Genomic DNA, 6,401 nt, shown 5'->3' with positions numbered 1-6,401 from the left:
TATGACCGTTTGCGTTAAAGTTAAAGACCCACATTTGTTGTAATATACGAACAAAACACACCTCTATGATATGACACATCATATATAAATGTTTCCCCACCAGGAAAAGCAGGAATACTGCAACTTTATGTCTTATTCTTTTAGAGTAACAAATGCTTCGGGTGTAAAGAACTTATTTTTGTGCTAGAGGATGTATTTCATGGGCACATATATATATATGTGTGTGTGTGTGTCATTTCTTTACTAAATGTGACTGCTAGGCCATGTTAAGTACAGTGACGATTTCCTGCTACATGTGGGCAATGCAGGAACTGCACTGGAAATTTAGTCAAAGGCTAGAGATTCAAAAAAAGCCCCCTGGCCAGTTATCATTTTTTATACATCTGTGAATATAGATGCCCAGTTTCTGATTATCCATACAGCTGTTTTGATTTGCGACCGTGCACAATGGTGTTATGTTGCATTTTGTAAGTCACGATCCACTGCAGTCGATGGAGGAGCTGCTTTTTATTGTGTGTCACCGCGCACAGCAATCATTAATACAGCTGTAAGCATTTGAAATAAAAGCCTGCTGATGCTTGTTCAACGGTAAATCATATTAAACAACAGCCAGCATTAAGGGTACAGGTTTGGTTTCGTGACTTATAAAATGTTTATAGATGCGGTAGAGTGTCATCTTCTGGTTAGATTCTTTTGTCTCCTGTTTGGAATCAGAGCTCCTCATCTCTTCTTAGAGTCGGAACACCTGAGTTCACCCTCTTATAACCAGAAGAGGTTACTTTGTATATAACAAGCAAGGTACGGCACAGTACATACAAGCTGCAATACATAGTTTGAACTGCTTATGGAAATTGAAAATGAAAGCACATGCACTTAGATACTATGTAATCATATACACTGTACATGTATGCAACTCAAACATGTCAAAGGGGCCTGTTTTAGTGGTCTTAGCAGCAGCATACTGCTATTTTAAATATCATGGTCCTTGAGCTCATGTTCTAACATTATCTTTTTCCATTGTTTTTCGTGAGGGGTCAGAAACTCACCCCTGGAGGGAAAGACACAGACCGGTACAGAGTTAAAAGGGGGGTCAGTAAAATAAGACACTGCAGACAACCACATATAGAAATGGGAAGTTGGATGAAAGTGGTCTTCTGCATCTGGTGGGTAATGCAGTTAGAAACTGGGTTGAACTCTCCGTCATTAATTGTAGTACTGAAAATGTGTTGGGTTGGTATCATTTTATTTTAAAGTCATGTTTTATTTATTTTTTTTCTTAAACAATTGTGTACAAGTTTAACCAAAAGTTCGTATTTGTACCTTTTTCCTCCCATGAAATTTTAAATTTCTGTACTTTGTGGTGAATTTGAGCAGCCATGTTTGGACCTTATTTTAAAGGGTAAAGGTATGATTTGTGTACAAGTCAGCCTTCCATCCGTAATTACTCTTTTGTTTTATAGCTTCACCACCTTCACCATATATTGTATGTAATGTTTTACAACACCATTCATAAGAATTAGCATGTAAGTTTAGCCAGGTCAGAGTGCCATAGAGTATATGTGACCAGTTTCAATCTTTGACCTGACCAGAAGGAAGACTTTTGGACAGTTATTTTATTTTTATTTTTATACAAAGATTACAAATTATGTTTTTAAAAGATTTAAAAACCATAGGACCAAGATGTTGTTTTTTTTTTTTTTTTTTTTTTGTCTTTTTTATTGTTGTTAATGTTATTATTTTAACTTTTAATTTTGTTATTTCGGAAGGTAAGATAACCCAGTTGTGGCTTTCTATTACATTTCAGTACACAGAGGTAGCCCCCCTAAGTAGGGCTGCTGTGACCTTTTCTGGGTTATCTGTAATCCTTAGTAATGACGAATGGAATTCACTCAGCTCTGCTGCTTTAAATGATTGAAATAAAGGTTTTGTGTACAATGCATAGGACAATTACTATGTCAAGACAAATTCAGTGTATGCCCGAACACGCCACAACGTGTGAACATTATATAACATGAAATGAGTGAACAAGGCATACCATCACCCATCCCATGAACATATGGTAAGCGTACAATTTAAAGACGGAAACATAATTTAATTAAGCTGATTTCTATTGAGTATGTGTGGTGTTGGTTACAAGAATGGAGTACCTGTGAGCCTGTTTTGTTAGATTACTTGTTCCCATGTCATATATCTGCCATGTTACAGTGCGTTTCCTAGCATTTTTCATTTATTAAAGTAAACTGAGGAATAATGTAAAGTTTATGTGGTTCTCCTACTTTTAAATGCATTGAGCGACAAGGTACAGACTTGCCAGTTTATATTTTTGATGTATATAAACAACTGCAGAAATGACTTTTAACAGTGTATTCAATTCCCACAGCACAAACTGCATTTATCGTGTTTCTTTTTGGATAGTCAGTGTCAGTTCATATGAAAAAAAGGGTTGAAATAAATATATATATATATATATAGAAATAAGTGTGGAATTTATTCTGAAAAGATGTGTGACAAGGAGCTAGTATGTTGCCTATCACATATTGTAAAATGTTACTAGAAATCGCACTGTTGTTAGATACAAAGGTCCTTCCAAAGGGTTGCTCAACGATTTCTTACATTTAACAGTGGCTTAAATTGGATATGAACGAGATTGCAGTGATACCTCTGTTCCTTGATAAATATATGACACTTATATTTCCAACGTGCATGAGACTAAGCTTCAGATAATAGATATTAGACAAAGAAATTGACTGAAATTTACTTTGGGAAATCACTCCCTTTTTGAAGTGTTATTTGTGCACTTCAGTTGCTTTTTGTGTTTCCCTCGGAGCACCTTCTCATGTCAAGTCTCCTTCGCTCTCTGTTATCCACTATTAATTTTATTCCAATACCTACCAGGGTCCCAGGTCATTAAACTGGAAGCAACCAATGTAAGTGCCTCAGTACTAACAGTGTTAATTCTTGTTACGTATTCCTTTGAACATTTTTTTCAATGTAAATGTCAGTGTTTATACAAATTCAGGTCCTTTGACTCTTGAGCCAGTGTACTTAATACTGTTCTCCAGCAATTAAATGGATCACAAGCAGGTTTTGGTCTGGACAACACGGATCTCAACATTTTTTGTTTCCTGTGTCCAGGCTGGACAGTTGGGTGGGGAGGTCTTCTTGGTAGCTAAATGTATCTGTACTGTATCATTTGACATGTCATATTCCAAATAAAACGCTCCCTCTGTAAGACCACCCCCCAGTCAACCAGACCGAAGACATAATAAATCCAGATTGCTGATGTCGTCGTGTCTTATCTTATTGTATTGGTGGTTTGTAGAAAAAAATAAATAAAACTGCTGATACCTATTGACATAATCCAACCATTTACAAGTTAGCAGCGGGGTTCCGAATAATATAGCATTGTACATCCCCACGTGTTGCTACAACTGTTTAAATCATTTTGCTTTTTAATGTTAACATCCTGACAACTTTTTATACATAAAACATTAGTCTTTTTCAAAGCTCTTTTCAAAATGGCCGCTCTAGTGCACTGGGGTTTGAGATCTGTCCTCTAAATCACTGCAGGAAGAGCGATTTAAAAAACAACAAATGCTCTGGCTTTTCTGTTCCGTACCACATCATGGATCGTTATTGCTGTGTTACCCTGTTTGACAATGTGGGCAATAATCCTGACACTATCAGGGCACTAGAGCAGCCATTTTAAAGAGAGGTTTGAAACACTTTAAATTTATAAGCGTAAATAGTTGTCAGGATGTTAACAATGAAAATACAAATGACAGGTACATTATTTAAATAGTTGTAGCAACACGTAGGGACGTGTTATGCATTTTTCAGAACCCCGCTACTTACTTTTTAAGTACACAGCTCCAAAAATGTTCTGCAATTCCAGCGGGGAGAGAGGGGGCCGATGGCTCTTCATCCCCTAGCCTTGGTTGATATCTGACCCCCTCAGTTGAGGGAGGTTCCTCCCAAAACAGAAAGCGAGTTACTTCCTGTATGACAAGTCCTCTTTAAACATTACAAACAGTATATCAGAGATAAGTGTTATGTGGATTTTCAGCACACATTTCAATGTAATAGTTGCTCTAAATTTCCCCTGTGGAAAATACCCAAACACACAAATGCTGTATTTTCAGTGAATCTTTACAGCGTATGTCTGTCTGGCAGACCTATGTCTTTTGAGGGACTTGAATTCACTCCATGTTTGAACACAGCTTAGCGTTAGGGAGTAAACCATTTAATGTTTTCATATTATATATAATATATATATATATATATATATATATATATATATATATATATATATATATATGAGAAAAAGGTTGATCAAACTATAGATGGTATTACTTTGTAATTCGGATTTCTTCTGACTATATACATTGGGGATATTTTTAAAAGAAAAGGATATTTTAGGTACTTAAAAAGGTAGAAAAGGTACATGTATAGGACTGAACATTTGCAGTTTGACCCTATTGTATTTTATAGGAAAAATGCAAAAATTCAACCAAGTTTGGGGAATGTAGTATAGCAGAAGTTTGTGTGAATGTGTACTCTCCTGTCAAAGCACACCTGCCCTAGTACATTTACCAGTGGCAGGCATTCTGTAATTGATAAGATACCAGAATTGTGATTTGAATCAAGCGATCTCACTCAGTGGACTCTGAAGGTTCATGGACAGTTTTAAAAGGGTTTCACCTCAGCTGAACTGCGTGACATTTGAATACACTTTACTGTTTGGAGGAGTAACTTTTAAAGAAGGAAAAATGGGGGAAAGGATGCTGCAGCTTTGGAATGTTTAATTTTGCTGCTATGTTCCCAGTTCAAGACTCATTTATTTAAAATAATTTATGGGGAAGTCAACTTGTTTTTAAAACAGATTTATTTTATGAAGGCCCCTTTTTTATTTCACAATGACTGTCTATCCTCCTTACAGGACCTATTGTAGTTTTGCACCGTGCCAACTTTTGTTTCTACTGTTTGAAAAATAAAATTTTAAGTTAACTACACAGTCTTATGGTAGTTTTATTCACTTATAAAATGCACATTTTCTATTTATGTTTTTCAAAATACAATTATTCAAAAGAAATACCAGCAAAGAGCACTGTGTATCGGCATTGTCTGTTGAAGTGTAACTTGAACAATCCATGCAGGACTAAACCATCTTCATTAGATATACATTCTTTTCTATATGGAGCTGGCACACAGAAAGCATGGCCAGGGCTGGAAATATGCCATTGTAATTTAATCCTCTTTAATCCTTTTACGATTTTACTGTCATTTTAAATTATACACTACTGGGATTGTTACCAATACCATAGGCTAGATTAACTATGCATTCCTCCAAATACTGTAGTTGTATTTATTTTTTTTAATTATTTTATAAAAGGTGCAACAAATTTATTGTTAGAAAGCCATGAATCACAAAGCCAGAGCCCTTGCATTAACATGTATGGTGTGGTAATTATTACACATCTTGGGTAATAAAAATATGCAAATTTAGGACCTGGCAAAACAAAAGCATGGAATGGAATGACCCTTTGCAGCAAGCCTCTGCCATAAATAATTTGTAAGAGAGTATTGTCCTGAATGGCTTGCTCCTTTTATATTAGCGTGTATCCCTGCTGAATTGAAAGCCCTGGGTCTTGGGAAAGGAATTAGTCAGCCTTTTTGTTTTCTAACCAAATGTGTTTTTCCCCCCACTTGAAAAAAATGAGCAACTCAATCCTTGGCTCAGTCAAGGCCACAAAAGGGGCCAAGTTATAAAAAAAACAAGAGGGTAACAGAGCACAGATTTAATACACCCAGAAACACAAACACTGCCATCTAGCAGAACTAGGAAGAATTCCATATAGTTTTTAGCTTTTGTAGAACAGTTCTGAGACCAGTGGGCAGTAATGCATTCTTCTATTTTTATTTCACCGTGCAAAGTATTGTTGATTTAATGCTGGATTATGTGCTATACAGCAACTGATCATGACTGCCGCCAATTTAATCAATTGTAGTATTAGAACATGCATCTGTCCTACTGAAATACCGGCTACACTCACATTGCAACGCAAGCTCTACCCCCACTCCCATCTTAATTTCAAGACAGTTTATTATGGATTGCATTGGGTACATCCACATCTGTGTGCTTTGAAAATACCACATGATGAAGAAAAAAAAGAGAACAAAGCAAGCTAAATAATGTGTTTTAACCCCCTAGGCTACAATTTTAAATGGCAACAGGTCTATAAAGGCTATGGGCTTCCTATAATACACACACACACACATATATATTATATATATATATATATATATATATATATATATATATACTATATAGAGTATATATATATATATATATATATAGCTATATATTATATACAACCTGCATGCATTGGAGTTGTTTTGAA

This window comes from Polyodon spathula, chromosome 23 (genome assembly GCF_017654505.1).
Source record: "Polyodon spathula isolate WHYD16114869_AA chromosome 23, ASM1765450v1, whole genome shotgun sequence".
Classification (NCBI taxonomy): Eukaryota; Metazoa; Chordata; class Actinopteri; order Acipenseriformes; family Polyodontidae; genus Polyodon; species Polyodon spathula.
This window is presented reverse-complemented; position numbering follows the sequence as displayed.